This window comes from Tamandua tetradactyla, chromosome 6 (assembly GCF_023851605.1).
Source record: "Tamandua tetradactyla isolate mTamTet1 chromosome 6, mTamTet1.pri, whole genome shotgun sequence".
Taxonomy (NCBI): Eukaryota; Metazoa; Chordata; class Mammalia; order Pilosa; family Myrmecophagidae; genus Tamandua; species Tamandua tetradactyla.
This window is the reverse complement of record NC_135332.1, coordinates 166261976-166282676: the sequence shown is the minus strand read 5'-3', so window position 1 is coordinate 166282676 and position 20701 is coordinate 166261976.

The window sequence follows — 20701 nt, the reverse complement described above, 5'->3', positions numbered from 1 at the left end:
CTCAGAAAAGCACAGCTCTCTCTGTTTATCAAATTAAAACAAATCATGGCAACAGCCTTTGTGCACAGCTTCTTGCTTGAATAAAAAGGAAGCCGCCTCATCCCAATGCATTTTGCAGGGGGCTTAATTGTACTCTGGGGCTTCAGGCTAGAATTACCCTGAGTTCTCCTCTAAAGAGCAAAAAGGATGGAAAGTAGAAAACAAGTTTTAAACTGCTGTGTGTAAACAAACTGGGATTCTTATGACGTTATTATGAGATTGTTAAACAATTAAATAGCTATAATTATAACCCCAAACAATGTTTGGCTGGGCTGACTGCCTAATCAGTGAACTTGTATTTTCACAGCAGACCAAGCATATTATTGTTAAGATAAATGTTATTGAAAAAACAGCTCTAGAGAATACATTTCGGCCTACAGAGAGGTGGAGGTTATTTTCAAAGATGCCAAGAAATTCAGTGCCCAGCATATCATGGGTGCAAAATAACATCTGTTGGATTAAACAGAAAACCTTTAAGCTTGCTTGCAAATAAGCCGTTGCTGTTATCAATTTTAAAGTATGGCCACACAGAATTTGCTAGCATTTTATACTCATTTGTTCCTCCAGTCCAATGTGCCAGTGATGCCGAGTTAAAGACGAGGTGATTTTGTAAAGAAGTCAGAGACATCTCTGAATGGTTCCACCATTCTTGCAATTACAGTAACTGCTGATGAAATTGTCTGACTTCACACATGGATCATGAGATTCATGAGACTCTATCTCTGAAAACCTGCAGCCTCGCTCACCGTCTGTGTGTTTGTGTGTGCACGCACGCGTGTGTTGTGTGTTTGGACAACAGACATGGGTGGTTATGATAGTTTCTTTGCAATCCTTTTTAATGGAGCATGAATTGAGGACTGACTTGAACTCACAACATAAACAATGGATGGTGCTACTATTAACGTGCATACGTAAAACTACAAATTTTGAAAGATTCATCCCCAAATGTTCCTAGTCTTCAGATTACTTTGAGTCAGTGAGAGGGAGGGAAGAAGAAAATGATACCAAAAACCTTAACTACAATTTTCTAAGTCTTCTTTCTTACTCACACTTTCATTGATTTTACCCAATTTAAAAGACTTCATCTTTCTAAAGCATTCTTCGATTTTACCTGATCCTATGAATTACCAGCAATGCTTCTTAAATACATATCTTTTCAGGTTTCAGCCAGGCCTAATAAAAATTTCTGGAGGATGGGACTTACTGATGAAATAAATTTGAAAATCACTCTTCTAAATAATTTCTGGCTGACAAAGATATCAGGTAGGTATTCAACATTTAGGATAAACCTCCTTTCTTCCTGGAGCCAACTGGACAACTCTAATCTACAAAGTCTCTCTCCACTCAAATCCTTACTGAGGTATCTATAATCTGAACCTCTCTTTTGGCTCATGACATTTACTTCCTTTTTCGTTTAACTTTCAAAAGCATCATAAACTTCTAAAGGAAAAGGACTAGGCCTTATTATTTTTTCCAACATTTATTTAGCATCTACTGTGACCAGATAGGGAAGTAAGAGGGAATAATGGTGACTAAGACAGAGTTTTTGTACAATTACAATTTGGCTGGTAATATTTATGTAAAGTAATACTTCTTTGATTTTCTACATCTAGTGTAGTACATCTCATATAATAGAATCTCAAAATCCACTTGTTAACGAATGAGTGAATTCAGACTTGAGTGTATAATACTCAGAAGTCATAATTCAAAGAGTTTCCCATTTTGGCATTGCTTCCTGGAAGTAAAACTGGTTCTGCCAAATAATAATCACAACGGCAACTTATATGTTCAAACTAGTCTACAGCGGACCAAGACTTTTCACTTGCATCATCTCATCTTCTCTTCACTTAAACCCACTGGGACAGAAAGGGCGCGTTTTATTACTAACTTCAGGTCATAGACATAGGTCAACGAGCTTGATTAATCTGGTTAGGCAAAGTCAGATCTAAAACATGAAATGCAAAATGCAAGTACAAAGTAAACCCAAGAGCCTGGTTTAGAAGGTCAAACTCAGCAGACAGAGTTCCAAACTTACTAGCGAAGTTTAAGTTCACTGAATCATGTTGACCCAATTTTCTCATTCATAAACTAGAGTTGATAATAACTTCCACATCCTAGGATTGTTATAAACATTGAAAGAGCCGATAGATTGCTTTAAAAAAAAACGTACAAGTGAATTTGGTCAAGTTCCAAATCAGGAAGGATGTCCTTGCTTTTGAATTCAACGTCTGCCTAATGAGCAGACACTCCCTATATATTATCAGAGGCACAATGGGCTGGTGGTTTAATCACAAGCATTGAGGTTGAACTGGCTGTATTTAGGTTGTGTTTAGTTTTGTGACTTGGCAATGATTCAATCTTCTGTGTCTCAATGGCTTCACTTATTAAGTGGACATTAAAAATTGCATTTACTGTATAGAATATTCAAAAGAGCTGATCAGTATGTACAAATGTAAAGACATCTGTCTTTATAAATAGTAAGCATTTCACAGATGGTTGATATTATTTTTTTCGGGCATATGGATCAGGAACTGTGAGCTGAAACTCCTCATAAGGCTTATTTCTAATTAATAACTTATAAAAATATAGTGAGCACCTATTTTATGCCTGCACTATTCTAAGTATGGAGGATGTATTTTTGAACAAGTCTGTCTCTGTCTTTCTTTTTTTTTTTTTTTTCCCAAACTTAGAAGTACAAGGAAAAGAGATTTCTCCCTTCTGGAGCTGTTGGGGCACAACTTTTAGTTCATGGAGGGAGAAAAAAAAAAAGAAGAGGCCCTTGTCATCTGCGGAGTGCTGTGATTAACCTCTGGAAACTCAGAGATCAGCCAGGCCAGGCCTCCACCGGGACAGTTCACACAGGTTAGAAGTTCACTTTTCCTTAATTGATCCCAGACTCCAGTCATCGTTGGTGGCGGGCTTGCCAGGGGGCGGCTCTAAGGTGTCACATCAGATAACAATGACTTCATTTTCCCCCTGGGCACACTCAAGAGACTGCACTCACTCAAGCTGCTCCGATTCCTCCTGGTCAAGTTTTCCCTCATTCATCAAATGACAAATCTAATACATCCACATTTTCCTAACTTGTTTATCCGCGGACGGTGGAGCTAGCAGTCTTGTCTTAGTTCCTGGCCTTTTAAGAGGTTGAAGAGTCTTTGTGGAAGTTGGATAGAGTCCAAGGTTTTATTCTTTAAAAATGTAGGTAAATGGCTGAGAAAAATAATACATCTCCTCTACATCACAAGCTCACTATGGGTATTCAGGTAGATAAAATGGAGTAAGTGACATTTTTCTTGATTAAACAAATTATTTTGAGGTAATAGTGAATTTACATGCAGTTGTAAGGAGCAACATAGAACAATCTTGCGAACTCTTTACCTAGTTTCCCAAATGGTAAATATTTTGCAAAACTATAGGCCATTCCCAGACCATGCAAATGAAACAAAAACAACAACAAAAAAGCAACTATAGGACAATATGACAACCAGGAAATTGACATCGATACAATCTACCTTTTTATTTAGATTGTACTAGTTTTACATGCACTTGTGTGCATATGTATTTAATTCTGTGCAATTTATCACATGTGTAGATGTATGCATTCCCCACCAAGTCCAGGCCGAGAACAAATCCGTCACCATGGCCACAAGGACGCCTCGGGCTGCCCTGTACAGCCACTGCTACCTCCTACCCTCCCTTCTCCCTCTGAGTCCCTGACTCCCCCTGGCAACCACTAATCTGTTCTCCATCTCTGCAATGTTGTCATTTTTAGACTGTTATATAAATGGAATTATACAGTTGCTTCAAATTGCCTATAAACATAAAGAAGTATAAACTGGCATTACTTTTTACAATAATTATGCTCCCAACAATTATATGCTATTTTTACATCAATCCTATTTTTTTGACAAATGTCATTTTTTGTAGCAATAGATTTTCTGGCTTATTTGGTGTGCCCATTAAAAGGAAAATTGTATTAAACGGTAGCTAGGGAGAGAGTGGGCTTACCGAAAAGTTTTCCTATGGGAAATAACCTTGTTTTGGCAAACCACCTATAGGGTGAAGACAGGAATCTATAAAACAGAGCTGTTTCCTCTCCTGGAAGATTTAATTATTTGCTTTACAAAGATAACCCAGTGACCTCTCTCACAGAGAGATACAATTATTCAATTATTGATGGAAACTGAGATCAAAGTCTGTGTTTTAAGAAAACTAGGTCTAGCAAAATCTTCACAGTACTTCTAGAGCAGGTTGCCTGAAGAAAAGGATTGAGACAATTGTTCTGATAGCACAGGAAAATGACACTCATTCAAATAATAATGATTGTATTTGCGATGAGATTTTTTATGATTTACTAAATATCTTGTTAATAATGTTACATTAAATATTTTATTTAATCCTTCAAATATGCATTATTAGTTTCTTTTATCACATTTTATTGATAAAAATAAACAGGCTCAGAAGAATTAACTAACTCTCTCAAAGTCCCATAGCTATTTTACCTTATTTTAGTTTTGCTTTTGTCCCTAAATTCAAACTTACAGAAAGTTGAAAGGATGGTACAAGAAACACCCTTTGCCTAGATTCACCAATTGCTACACTTTTACAACATTTAATAATTATGCATATGCAATGTATAAAGAGAATTGCCAAACACCTGAAGCATGAATTTAATGATGAAGGCTTATTAAAGACATTGCAAGGCAGGCAATTCTTCCCCATCTCTTCCTCCCACAACCCAACTAACACTAAATTTCCCCTTTCACCATGAAGTGGGTGCAATGCAGCATAAGATTACTTTCTTTAGACAAGATATTTCTACTTTGCTGTACACTCTGATAATAAAACATGGACATGATCTTTTTTTTGGTTTGTTTTCACCAAGACCAGATTTCCTGTAGCTTGGAGAGTCTTCAAAAAGCTTTTAAAATATGCATCTCAGCTCCCCATGCTTTATGCAATAGCAAAAGGCCAACAGAAGAATACCTATGACTACTAAATTCTTGGACTTTGGAAAAAGGGGACTTAGGTTTGAATGCCAGACCCACTATTCTCTAGATATGTGACATTAAGCTTTACCTCTCTGAGGCCTGGTAACCTCCATTGTAAGATAGAAATATGCATGGCTCTTACAATGTGTTTACATTGAGTGAAACAGAGTAATCAACATAATGACTCCAACTAGCAGACACTCAATAAATATAAGGTAGTTATTTGAAGTTGTCTTCAAATCAAAATAATGGGATCTATTGGAAAACATATCCCATGCCACATTACCTTAAGAGCTTCTTTCCCTTAAAGAGTTCCTATTATTTCCCTGGGGAATATTAAGTCTCTAATAATTCTCCATGGTTTCCATTTCTTTATCTGTTGCCTTATAGGAATTGTTGAGTGCATGGTCCACTGAGAGATACAACTATCAGACTCATGAAGGACTCTTCCCTTCATTTCCATGTTGGATTACCACTAGAATTATGGCTCATCAGGCATCCCAGCTTGAGGTTAGAATGTTGTCTTTTGGGTTGGCCACAAGCTGATTTTCTCATTCTGTGGTTTGTTATGGTTGATTGTATGCCATATTCACTCATGAGAAAACTGTGTCAATATTCTGGATTTTATTGTAAAATCCTACGACTAGTTTATCTCTCTCACTTGATTCTTTTCACTCACCCAAGTTATCCTTAGCTTCTAGAAAAATAATCATTTATGTTGCTACTTTTTTCCTGTTTCCTATTAAACAATGATTAAGAAAGACATTTGAAAAAAAAAAAAAGAAAGACATTTGTCTTTTTTTTTTTTAGCATGGTTTCATTGGTTCTTTCATTGATTTGAGACTTTTGTGAAACCCCATTTCAATCATTGTCCAAGGAACTTCAGATATTTTGTCTCATGTAATCCTTACAGCAACTCTTTGAACTAGTTACTATGCTGTTTTGCAAGCTTGAGGACACTGGATCTCAGTGACTTTGAGGTTCTTATCCAAGATTATATGGCTGATAAATGTTCACAGTCATTGCTAATCTGACCTCAATATTCCTGCCCTTTGCATAAAGGGAGACAAATGGGCAGAGGTTATTATAAGTATCTTTAAATCCACAGCACCAAGTTATATGGTGTCTGTATATCTACTCACCACATCAAAGAAGGACACAAAATTTTAAGGATATATGAGGTCATGAAGACTTTGCTTCCACAGTAAAAGCTAAAAAGTCAACTCTGACCATTTGTTTTCTGCTCAGTGAATTACACAAGCTTCAATGTGCTACTCATTTCAGAAAACAAAGCCTCAATAATCCCAACCATATGATTTTTAAAAAAAATGGTTATATTCAATTTTAGTTACTTTAAAAAAAATTATATTGTTTGCAATTTTTCCAGTGTTAAAACTCCCAGTTACATACTGTATTTACAATCCTTAACTCCTGGAGAGTAAATACTACATTTTATTCCCTTTTGTTTTCTCCAGTGCTTGGTATATAATGCCAGGAACAGAGTTGAGGCCCCATTTAGTGAGTTGAAGGAATATTCTTGCTCAACAAACATTTACTTAGCATATATCTTGAACAGGGTATTTTTAGGTTCCAGTGACAAATAATGAGGGGACTAAGGGATGCAACTCAAAATGTAGACACCTATGTCTGAATCCACACACACACACACAGAGTGACATTTATTTATATGTAATATAGAAACATACAACCTTATACTGAACCTTCAAGGAGCCTTAAAGGAACAGTGTTTTCGAAAATTCTGTTTGCTGAATGACACATGTGGTCAGAAAATGTAGTTAAGAATCAACTTACAAAATATAAGGACCAAGATGGCACCACAAGATGCTCCAGGATGCTGATCTCTCATGAGAGCTTTGAACTACTAGCAAACACTGGCAGAGCTATCTTCCTTAATCTTCAGAAAACAGTTAAAGGATTGCAGTAACCAGCTGAGTACCTAATCAAGAGAGAGTAGCTTTAAAAAACAGTAGGAGAAGCTTGAAGTACGTGTTGTCTTCCCCACCCCCATCCAGTCTGTGCCCCCACTGTGGGTCCATGGGCCTGTTCTGTACATAGCAGGGTAATGCCTATGCACACACTGGGGGGCCTATCACTGCCAATCAATCCAGGCGCAGCTGGAAAGAAGGAGTCAGGAAACTCATCTCTGACTCACCCTCACAGCAACAGCCCTGCAGACAGAAACAGCTTGTAGACAGTTAAAGCAGTAAAGACACAAATAAGATGAGCAGCCTGGGACAAAGGATTCCTGCTTTAACTCATACACAGGAGTGTCTGGAAGAAAAAAATAATATAAGTTTCATAGGAGTAGAGGGGGCAATCAAATTCCTGTAAAGGAGGGAATTTTTCAGGCAACAGCAAGCACAAGCCCAGAATAAGACATGGGCTAAGAAAAGGTGGAGAGAACGCTGCACTTCACATTTACCTTGGGCTGATCTTCCTGATAGGAGGGTTAAATTCCAATGTAGAGCCAATTTGCAAAGACCGTGAAAGGTGTCTCATGCATTGGTGTGTTTGTTTTTTCAGTTCCTGGCACTCAAGGAAAACTTTTGTCATATCTCTAGCTGGATACAAAATTAAGGAAAAGGTAGCTCAGGAACTAAATTCCAGAGTTAAAACTAAAATATTAAAATGTACAATGTGCAACAAAAGATTACAAGACAAACAAAGAAACAGGATTATGGCTCATCCAAAGAAACAAGGTAAAAATCCAAACATCATCAATGACAAAGACCAGACTTTGGACATACAGGACAAAAAGTTTAGAAACAGGTGGTTAGAATGCCTGCCTTCCATGTGGGGGACCCAGTTCGATTCCTGGACTCTGCACCCAAAAAAAAGAAAAAAAGTTTAAAAACATGATCCACAGTATGCTTAAGGAGAGCAAAGAGAAAGAACTAAAGGATATCAGAAAAACAACAAACGAACAATATGAGAAGCTCAATAAAGAGTCAGAAATTTTAAAAAGAAACCAAAAAGAAATATTGGATTTGAAGATCAAAATAACTGAAAAGAAACATTCCCTAGAGTGTGTCAACAGCAACTTGGAGCTGATGGAAGAAAGAAACAATGAACTAGTAAACAAGACAATTGAAATGATTCAGGCTGATGAGAAAGAAAAAAAAGAGTAAAAATAAATGCATTCATTTATTACCAATATATGCATTATGGAAGTCCCAGAAGGAGAAGAGAGAGAGAAGGGGGCAGAAGGAATATTCAAGGATACTGTGCTGGTTTGAAAGGATGTATGTCCCCTAGAAAAATCATGTTTTAATCCTAATCCCATGTGTAAAGGCAGCCGTTTCTTCTAATCTCTATTCAGCATTGTATGTTTGAAACTGTAATTAGATCATCTCCCTGGAGATGTGATGTAATTGAGAGTGATTGTTAAACTGGATTAGGTGACGACATGTCACCACCCATTTGGGTGGGTCTTGATTAGTTTCTGAAGTCCTATAAAAGAGGAAACATTTTGGAGAATGAAGAGATTCAGAGAGAGCAGAGAATGCTGCAGCACCACAAAGCAGAGTCCATGAGCCAGGGACCTTTGGAGATGAAAAAGGAAAATGCCTCCCGGGGAGCTTCATGAAACAGGAAGCCAGGAGAAGAAGCTAGCAGATGATGCTGTGTTCGCCATGTGCCCTTCCAGATGAGAGAGAAACTGACAGTGTTTGCCATGTGCCTTCTCACTTGAGAGAGAAACCCTGAACTTCATTGGCCTTCTTGAACCGAGGTATCTCTCCCTGGATGCCTTTGATTGGACATTTCTATAGAATTGTTGTAATTGGGACATTTTTTCGGCCTTAGAACTGTAAATTAGCAACTTATTAAATTCCCCCCTTTAAAAGCCATTCCATTTCTGGTATATTGCATTCTGGTAGCTAGCAAACTAGAACAGATACAATGGCAGAAGACTTCCCAAATGTAGCAAAAGGCATGAATGTACACACACAGGAGGACAAACCTTCAGCAGTCAAGGTAAACTCTAAGAGAACCACGCCCATGGTTCTGTATCTATTACTACAGATAATAGTAGTAAAATGTCAAATACCAAAGACATGGGGCTAGTTCTGAAAATTGCAAGAGAAAGGAAACTGTAAAGGAGTTCCAGTAAGATGGATTGCTGATTTCTCATCAATCAGATGCCAGGAACGCAAGAAAGTAGGGGATCAAAATAATTAAAGTGCTGAAAGAAAACAATCGCCAACCAAGAATTTCATATCCTGCAAGAATGTTTTCCAAAAAGGAGGGGGAGATCAAGACATTCCCAGACAAACAAAAGCTGAGAGAGTCTGTCACTACTAGAATTGCCCACAAGCAATACTATAGGGTGTTCTTTAGACTGAAAGAAAAGGATACCAGACAATGGATCAAAATGGCAGAAAGAAATAAAAAGCCTCCAATAAAGGTGATCATATAGGTAATTATAAATGTCAATATTATTATAGTGCATTGTTTGACATGTTTTTACTTCTTACAGAGTATAAAATGCAAATGCATAAAAAGTAATGATAAAGCTATGGTTTTGGACACACAATGTATAAAGATAAAATTTGTAAAAAGTTCAACAAAAAGCTGGGGGACAAAGGAATATAGGAACAGTTTTTGTGTATACTATTGGGATTAAGTTGGTGTCAAATCAAACATGACTATTATAGATTTAAGATGTTAAATTCAACCTCCCTGGTAACCACAAAGAAAATATATCAAATATATATCCAGAGAGAAATGAGAAGGGACTCAAAATAGTACAATTTTTCAAAAATCAAATAAATAAGAAAGTAGGCTTTATGGAAGAATTAAGGGGCAAAAAAGATATAAGGCTTGCAAGGACAAAACAAAAAAATGGCAGAAGAAATGCCAGCATTATGCATAGTTACATTAAATGCAAATGGATTAAATTCTCCAGTCAAAAGGCAGAGTTAGCAGAATGGATTAAAAACATGACCCTCCCATATTCTCTTTATATGAGACTCAACTTAAATTCAAACACTCAAGTACGCTGAAAGTAAAAGGACAGAAATAAAATTATTCCATGAAAACAGTAGCCAAAGGGAGTTTAGGTAGCTATACTAATATCAGCTAAAACAGACTTTAAGTCAAAAACCTGTTGTGAGGGACAAAGACGGTTACTATATATGACAAAGAAGTCAATTCAACATGAATACATAAGGTATAAGTACATATGTACCTAATGGCAAAATCTAAAAAAATATGAAGTGAATATTGAGAGCTGAAGAAAGAAATAGACAGTCCTACATTAATAATAAGATTGCAATAAAGCATATTCAATAACGGATAAAACATCTAGATAGAAGTGCAATAAAGCAATAGAAGACTTAAATGATAGTATAAACCATCTAGACCTAAGACACAAATATGGAACACTTTATGCAACAGCAGAATACACAAATTTCTCTAGTGCTATGGACGATTACCCAGGATAGACCATGTGCTAAGTCACAAGAAAAGTCTCAATAAATTAAAAAGTATATTTTGAAACCTGACAATGCATCTTCTCTGGTCACAATGGAATGAAACTAGAAAACAACAAAAGAGGTAGAACTGGAAAATCCAGAAATATGTAGAAATTAAACCCTACATTTTTAAACAACCAACAGGACAAAAAAAGAATCATAAGGAAAATCAGGATATAGCTTGAGGTAAGTGAAACTGAAAATACAGCATACCCAAATGTACGGAATGCAGCAACGATAGTTCTGAGAGGAAAATTTATGAAACTAAATGCTTACATTTTATAGACCCAACTTAAAAAACTATAGACCCAACTTCACAACTGAAGGATCTACAAGAAAAAAAAAAACCCAGAGTGAGTAGTAGGAAGAAAATAAAAAATATTAAAATGGAGATAATTGATTAGAGAATTAAAAACAATAGAATCAAAAAATTCAAAAGTTGGCTGTTTGAAAAGATCAATAAAATTGGCAAACCATTAGCTACACTGACAAAGAGAAAGGGCACAAAAAACTAAAACACAAATGAAAGGGGGGACATTACTACTAATACCACAGAAGTAAAAAAGATTGTAAGAGGATATATGAGCAACTGTATGCCAACAAATCAGATACCCTAGATGAATTGGAAAAACTCCTAGAAACACACAAACTACCTAAACTGAATCAAGAAGAAACAGAAGATATCAACAGGGCAATAACAAGTAAAGAGATTGAATCAGTAATTAAAACCTCCCAACAAAGAAAAGCCCAGTTCCAGATAGCTTCAGTGGAGAAGGTTACCAGTCATTCCAAGAATTAACACCAGCCCTGCTAAAACTCTTCCAAACAATCGAAGAGGAGGGTGTTTCAGTTTGCTAAAGCTGCCGGGATGCAATGCATCAGGAATGGATTGGTTTTTACAAAGGGGATTTATTAGGTTACAAATTTACAGTTCTAAAGCCTTGAAAATGTCCAAACAAAGGCATCAACAAGAGGATACCTTCGCTGAAGAAAGGCCAATGCTTTCTGGGGAACCTCTGCACATGGAAAGGCACATGGTAACATCTGCTGTCCCTTTTCTCCTGGGTTGGTTTCAAAATGACTCTCTCAGTTCCTGTGATTCCTTCCTGCTTCTCCTGGGGTATTTTCTTTCTTTAATATTCTGTGGTTTTTCTCTTAGCTTCTCCAGGAAAAACTCTGGATTTCACCTCTTAGCTTAGCATCTCCCAGGGCATTTTCCATCTCCAAGCATCTGTGCTTTCTCCAAAATGTCTCTCTCATAAAGAATTCCAGTAAGTGGATTAAGAAACATGTTGAATGGGTGGGGTCACATCTCCATGGAAACAACCTAATAAAAAGTCCCACCCAACAATAAGTCTGTCTCCACAGGATTGGATTTAAAGGATATGGCTTTTCTGGGGTACATAGCAGCTTCAAACCAGCATAGAGGGATGGCTCCCTAATTAGTCTATGGGGCCAAAAAACCCCAGAAAATTACAGACCAGTTTTTTTTTTGAATTATGATTATAGATGCAAAATTTTCTCAATAAATTTCAGCACATTAAAATAATAATATACTATGATCAAGTGGGATTTATCCCAGGTATGAAAGGGTGGTTAAACATAGGACTATCAATTAACATAGTATACCACGTTAATAAAACAGGAAAAACCCACATGATCTTAAGGAAAGGCATTCACAAAACCCAGCACTTTTTCTTAATAATAATAAAAAAAAAACACCTAGAAAAGCTAGGGATTGGAGGAAACTTCCTCAACATGATGAAAGCCATATATGAACAACCCACAGCTAACATTAGACTCAATGGGAAAAGACTGAAAGTTTTCCTTCTAAGATCAGAAACAAACTAAGGATGCCCAACATCACCACTGTTAATCAACATCTTACACAAAGTTCTTGCAAGAGCAATTAGGCAAGAAACAGAAATAATAGGCATCCATATTGGAAAGGAAGAAGACAAACTTTTCCTATTTGAAGATGGAATGATCCTAAACATTGAAAATCCTGAAAAGTCCACAACAAAGCTGCTAGAGCTAATGCATGAATTCAGCATAGAGGTGGGATGCAAGATTGATACCTAAAATCAGTAGTTTTTCTATACACTAGTAGTAGACAATCTGAAGATGAAATGAAGAAAAAAATCCCACTTATAACAGCAACTAAAAGGATCTAATATCTAAGAATAAATTCAACCAAAGATTGAAAGGATTTATTACATGGAAACTATAAAACACTGCTAAAAGAAATGAAAGAAGACATAATAAGAGGAAGGACATTCCATATTTATAGATTGGAAACTAAATATTGTTAATATGTCAATTATACCCCAAATAATTTACAGAGTCAATGCAATCCCAGTTATAATGCCAAGAGCATTTTTTGCATAAATGGAAAAGCTAATCATCGAGCTTATGGAAGAGTAAGGGGCCCTAACAGCCAAGAACATCTTGAAAAAGAGGAGCAAATTTGGAGGACTCACCCTTCCTGATTTTGAAACTTATTACAAAGCCATAATAATCAAAACAGAATGATACTGGCAAGAGGAGAGACATAGAACACTAGCAGAATCAAGTTGAGAGTTCAGGAATAAGCACTCAAGTTTACGGCTAATTAATTTTTGAAAAGGGTATAAAGTGCACTCAACTGGAAACAATAGTCTCTTCAACAAATGGTGCTGGGAAAACTGGACATCTACATACAAAAGAAGGAAGGTGGACCTATACCTCACACTGTATATAAAAATTAACTAAAAATGGATCAAAGACCCACATAGAAGAGCCAAAACTATAAAACTCTTAGAAGAAATCATAGGGGAGCATCTTCAGGACGTTGCTTAGACTAAGGTTTCTTAGATTTACACCCAAAGCACAAGCAACCAAATTAAAAATACATATGTAGGACTTTGTCAAAATTAAGAAGTTTTGTGCATCATAGGACCTCAACACAAAAGTAAAAAGACAACTTACAGAATGGGATAAAATATTTGAAAACCACATATCCAATTAGTGTTTAATATCCAGAATATATAAAAAAAATCTACAACTTAACAACAAAGACAAGCAACCCAATTTTTAAAAGGTGCAAAAGATCTTACAAAGAGATATACAACTGCTCCCCCCCCCAAAAAAAACCATGTGAGAAGATGCTCAATATCATTAGCATTTAGAGAAATGCACATTAAAACCACAAGATACCATTTCATACACACTAGAATGTCTACTTTAAAAGATGGAAAATAAGTGTTAGAGACGATGCGGAGAAATGGGTATACTGCATCACTAGTGGGGATGTAAAATGGTGTAGCCACTGTGGAAGATAATTTGGTGGTTCCTTAGAAAGGTAAGTATAGAATTAACATATGACCTGGCAATCCCACTTCTAGGTGCATAACCAAAATAATTGAAAACAGGGAATTAAGCAGCTATTTGCACACCAAAGCTCATAGCGGCATTATTCACAACTGCCAGGAGAGGAAAGCAACCCAAGTGTCCATCAACTGATGAATGGAAAAATAAAATGTGGTATTACACACAATGGAGTATTATTCAGCTGTAAAAGGTAATGAGATTCTAATATACGTAACAGCGTGGATGATCCTGGAAGACATTATGTTGTGTGAAGACAGCCAGGCATAAAAGGATAATTATTGTACACTACTGATATGAAATAACTAGAACAAGCAAATTCAGAGAGTGAGAAACTAAAATATAGGACACCCTGGATTTTAGGGGTGGGAGTAGGGAATGGGGGAGTTAATGCTTAATTGGTACAGCGTTTCTGTTTGGGATGACAGAAAAGTTTTGGTAATGGACAATGTTGATAATTACACAATACTGTGAATGTAATTAAAAGCGCTGAGGGCGGTGTGATGGTGGCTCAGTGGCAGAATTCTTGCCTGCCATGCCGGAGACCCAGGTTCCATTTTCGGTGCCTGCCCATGCAAAAAAAAGAAAAGAAAAGAAAAAGCACTGAATTATATATTTGAATGTGGTTAAAAAGGGATGTTTCAGGTTGTATATATGTTGCTGGAATAAAATTTTAAAACACCATAGGCTTGTACAACATAATGAACTTAACATATACTATGGCCTATAATTATAATATAATTATAATAATTCTGTTTCATCATTTGTAACAAAGTTACCTCAGTACTGCAAAATGTTAATGATAGGGAAAACTATATAAGGGGGTACATGGGAACTCTGTATTTTCTATATGGTTTTTCTGTAAACCTACAACTTCTTTCATTAGATAAATATGAGCAGAAAATATATGTTTATATTAAGCAGCATTCATCAGAAACAATGATTTTGCCAGATTTCTAAATATCCAACAGATTTTATCATTCTATAAATGTAATTACTTTGAAACTAGTAAAGCTGTTCTAAGCATTTTTGGCTATATGTGTTAAATATGCAGGTCACAGTTCCCCTCGATTTCATGTATATTATGATAACACTACAAAACGGTGAGGAATTTGACAGCTTATTCTGAAACTGGTTTGATTTGAGGTCAAAACATGTGGAGAAAGACCTTTCATTGCACTGTAGTTGTGAAGACTACGGCACCAATTTGGGATAAAAAAAGGCAAAACCAGTAGTGATTGGGGGGTTAGAGGGGAAAATATCATTTGTTAAAAATGAAAGAAAAGGAGGAATAAAACAGATTGCCAGAAAAATGAAAATTATAAGCAGGCAAAAGTTTTTATACAGATTGAGGCTTCAGGGAAGGAGAGGAAAGTGCAATAAATTAACAGACAAGTTTATTTAGCTATGTATACAGAAAAAACACTTTCAAATTCACATAAACTTCTTCAGGAAGGCAAGAAGTTTCCTGTAAATGTTACTTGAATCACAGACCTTTCAAAGACTCAGCTGGGAATGAGAACAAATGTACCAGATATCTAAGAGAAGGAAACTATCTTTTATTAAAACTTTCCATATCATTAAAAAAAAAAACACTACGTATTTCTTATCTACACAGCAAGTAGTTTCCCAAGCATCACTACTTGCTGTGTAAATAACCATTGCTGTTTCATATCTCAGGGAATCAAGAATATATCCAACACAAACAAATACATTTGAATATGTTTTAAGGGTGCTCTAATAGTGGTAGGAGTGAGGCATCACCTCCTGTTGAGTCATCATCCATTATCATCTGTCAATGCCCCATAAAAATATATTCTTGTACTCAGTAAATGGGTCAACCAGCATTGTGATCTGTTGTCTCAAGACCATATTGAAAAATGAGTATTTGATCAGAATAAAGTGTAATTATGATACATTCCAGTGTTCACCCCTTCAGAAAATATAGATAAATTTTAGAGTCTTGAAGACAATCCTAATTTCTGTTTATTTGGGATATGTGAACAACCAATAGAAATATACTTTGGCAAAGGTAGACTCTTATGTCACTTTCAATCTACCACTCTTCCCCTTTGTTTAAGGCTGGCCCTGTTTCAGAAAAACCACCATAGACCATAGCCATAGTCTGACGAATAGTATAAGTATAAAGAGAAACATAACTACCATATGCATATGTCCACAGAGACCTCCAGTTTCTTGGTTCATAACTACTTGAAGTATAGTTTCATCAGACATATTGGTAAATTCACTCTGAAGGGTGGATGGCACTAAAAGTTCCAGTCTCGATTTAATAATTAGCTTCAACTCATAGTCAAACATTACAAAAAACATTTCTTGGGCGAAGAGAAGAGATTTGGAACACTGTATTAGAATCAAGTGTCCAAAAAGTTGTAGTTGCAGAAGTATTTTAATATGTTTGTTTGCAAGTTCATTTTGTTGCATAGGAAAAATAAGAAGAGAATGAGTGAGATGAATACAATTAAGGATGATTCTTTTCCTTTTTGTTTCTAGATATATATTGTTATTGTAAAAGTGGTACTTCAGAGATATAGAGTAAAAGACCAAAAACCCTGCCCACTCTTCCATAGCTTCCCGTCGTAACCACTACTAAAATTGATAAGCACCCTGAAACCAGCTTCAATGTTATTAAAAAAATGATTTCACAAATATTCATTAGATACATTCTATATGACAGGCACTGATCTAATACTCAGAATATAAGTGAACAAAATAGTTAAAGCCCATCCTTTAATGGAGCTGACTTTCTAGAAGGAGAAACAGACAATAAAAGATAGACAATGAATAGCTAAATGGCATGGTTGGCTTTCATTCTGCATGAGACAAGGAGCCACTGGAGGATGTGAGTGAAACAGTGACCTGCCCTGATTTGCAAAGAAATCGCTCTGAGTGGAGAACAGACTAGAGAGGAAAAGGTCAGAGTACGGAGATCTGTTAAAAGCCAACTGCATATGAGAGAGGCTGTCATGGATCAGAGTGGCAGCAGCAGTGGTGGGAAAATTCTCTATATATTTTGAAAGTAGAACCAAAATATTTCTCGAAGGATTGGAAGTAAAGTGTGAGAAAAAAAAAAAAAGAAGACCCAGTAACAATAACAAGGTTCTGACTTCAGAAACTGAAAGGGTGGCATTCATACTAAGTATACATCTCTAAACCTTAATTTATTTTCTTAACAATATATCATTAACATAATTCCATGTCAAGACCTACACACCTTAGAGCCCCAACATGAAAAAGTTAGAATGGGCATAGCCCAAATACCCCTTGAGAAAGATCAAAGGTGATGGTGGAGTTTTACAGAGAAGGTCGGGTTTAACAAATGAGCATGAATGCTGAATCATTATACTGATATTTCTTTTAGTCCAGGACCTTAGAGCAGCTAGAAGTAAAAACCTAAAATTGTGGAATTGTAACCCATACCAAACTCTGAAATCTGTTCTAAAACTAATTGTTGTGATGTACTTTGAAATTTATTGCTTTATGCATATCTGTTATTTAAAGAGAAGGAGTATAACAGAGAAAACATGATTTAACAAATGAGTATGACTGCTGAATCGTTATGTTGGTATTTCTGTTGGTCTCCAATGACTTGGAGCAGCTGGAAGTAAAAATGAAAAAAATCATGGAACTGTAACCCATACCAAAATTTTAAAATCTGTTTAACTACTTGTTAAAATGTACGTGGAAATGCATTGCTTTTTTTTGTATATAAGTTATATTTCACAATTTAAAAATGTTAAAGATAAATAAATCTCAGAGCAGAAAAAAAAAAAAGAGTACAGGGACAGGGAGGCAGGGACTAGGGCTATTCCTAAAGTGCTACAGCTCCACACATGCACACACCCATGCCCACCCCTGCCCCCACCCAATGCAGACACACACCTGTATCCCACACAGCCGGGCACCCACTAACCCAAGCCTCACCCCCTAAACCTCTGTATCCCGCTCCCAACTCACGCACACGCACATCCCCGCCCCAGCTCCACCTCTACAGGCACTCACATGGCATCCGTGTCACACCGCCACACACCCACACATGCATACACCTGCCCCCAGTCCCCCCCACACCTGAGCATGTCCACCCCCCCATCGGCATCCCCCAGTGACCTGCGCATGTGCACACCTGTGTCCTGCTCCCCCCGACCTGTGCACCAGCACCCCTCCTGTGCTCTGCACACGCACACCCTGATCCCTCGATCTGCACCACCCCCCCTGACGACGCATGCTCCTGGGCACCAATCCCTGCACCCAACCCTCCACAACCAACCCACACACACAACTGCATGGGTTCCCACTCATGCGCACATCCGCATCTTACCCTGCTCTCCAGGGCAAGCTTAAACCTGCCCTCTAACCTCACCCTAGCGCCCCAAACCCCCAGCCATCTGCACATGCTCCCCTTCCCCTGTGCCCTGACCTCTGCACCCCAAAACTCATGTTCCCCACATGCACCCACACACCGCCCACAGAGGCGTGACCCAGGCGATCATGCCCTCCTGCTCCCTGCACCCCACCTGCCCATGCACCTCCATGCCATGCCCTGTGCTCCTGCACAGCTTCCCCAATCCACTTCCCACCACACTCTGCCTCTATGTCATGCAGGCCATGCACTGCCTCTGCATTTGGAGGCCTGCCAGAGCTGCCTCCTGCCCCCATCACCCCCAGGCCACTGCCCCAAGCCCCACCCCCCACACTCCCAAGCACCAGCACAGTGGCCATGCCCAGTGTCTAGTCCTGCCCTGCACCCCGCCATTGAACTGTCATGCCCTTCCCCACACCCCACATTCTGACCCATGCCTGTCCTGTAAATACAATATAGGACTGAGTTCAGACTACACAACTGACAGTATAGAGGCAAGAAGGCAGTGGTATGATGTATTTAAGATCCTGAAAGAGAAAGACTTCCAGCCCAAAATTCTGCCCAGCCAAATTGTCCTTCAAAAGTGAGGGAGAGAGGGCGGTGCAATGGTGGCTCAAGGGCAGAATTCTCACCTGCCATGCTGGAGACCCAAGTTTGATTCCTGGTGCCTGCCCATGTGAAAAAAGAAAGTGAGGGAGAGATTAAAATTTTCAGACAAACAAATGCTGAGAGAAATTTGTCAACAAGAGACCAGCCCTACAAGAAAAACTAAAGTGAGTTCTGTCTGCTGAAAAAAAAAGTCTGGAGGAGGGCACAGAACTGAAGAGTACCAGTAAGTGTAACTTACAGGATAAAAATAGAAAGTGGGGAAAGAATATATAGATCTGACAAATAAAATAAAAAATATAAGATAGCATATTCAAGAAATGGCTTTACAGTAATAACTTCGAATGTTAACATATTAAACTAAGCAATTAAAAGATACAGATGGGCAGAGCTGATCAACAAATATGATCCATTTATACGCTGCTTACCAGAGAATCATCTTAGACTCAAAGATACAAATAGACTGAAAGTAAAAGGATAGAAAAAGATGTTCCATGAAAGCTGTAACCAAAATAAAGCAGGAGTAGCCATACTAATATCAAACAAAATAGACTTTAAATTTAAAGAAGTCATAAGAGACAAAGAAGGATGCTATGTATTAATAAGATGGGCAATTCACCAAGAAGAAAAAATGATCATAAATGTTTATGGTCCCAATCAAAGGGCTCCAAAGTATTTGAAGTAAACATTGGCAAAACTGAAGGGAGTTTCAACAATAATAGTAGGAGACTTCAATATACCACTCTCCTCTATAGATAGAACAACCAGATAGAAGATTAACAAGGAAATAGGCAACTTAAACAATTTTGATAAATGAATTAGACCTAACAGACATATATAATTCATGACATCCCAAAACACCAGGATATACACTCTTCTCTAGTGATCATGGAACATTCTCCAGGATAGATCATATGCTGGGGCAAAAACAGGTCTTTATAAATTTTAAAAGATTGAAATTATTCAAAGCACTTTCTTTGATTGCAATGGAATGAAACTGGAAATGAACAACCACCAAAGAACCAGAACTTTCACAAATATATGGAAATTAAATAATGTACTCTTAAACAACAAGTGGATCAAAGAGGAAAAAATTGGTAACTATCTGGAGATGAATGAAAATGAGAATACAACATAATAGAACTTATGGGATGTGGCAAAAGCAGTGCTGACAGGGAAATTTATTGCCCTAAATCTATATTAAAAAAGAAGGGAAACATCTAGGACTTAACTGCTCACTTGGATGAACTAAAGAAAGAACAACAAACTAACCCCAAAGCAAATAGAAGAAGAGAAATAATAATGTTTAAAGCAGAATTAAATGAACTAGAGAACAAAAGAACAATACAAGGAATCAATAAAACTAAAAGTTGGTTCTTTGAGAAAGTTAATAAAATCAATTGACCCCTAGCCAGGTTGACAAAGAAAAAGTGGAGAAAGGGTGAAAAAAAAATCAGAAATGAGAGGAGGGTTGTTCCCACAGACCATGAAAAAATAAAAAAAATAATCATAAGAAGATACTATGAACAACTATAAGCCAACAAACTAGACAACTTCAATGAAATGGACAAATTCCTAGAAACACAGGAACAAGCTACACTGACTCTGGAAGAAACAGATGATCTCAACAAACCAATCACAGGTAAAGAGATTCAATTAGTCATCAAAAAATATGACTACAAAGAAAAGCCTAGGGCCAGGTGGCTTCACAGGGGAATTTTATCAAACATTCCAAAAAGAACTAACAATCCTGCTCAAACTCTTCCAAAAAAATGAGGAGAAAGGAAGACTACCTAACTAATTTTATGAAGCTAACATCACTTTAA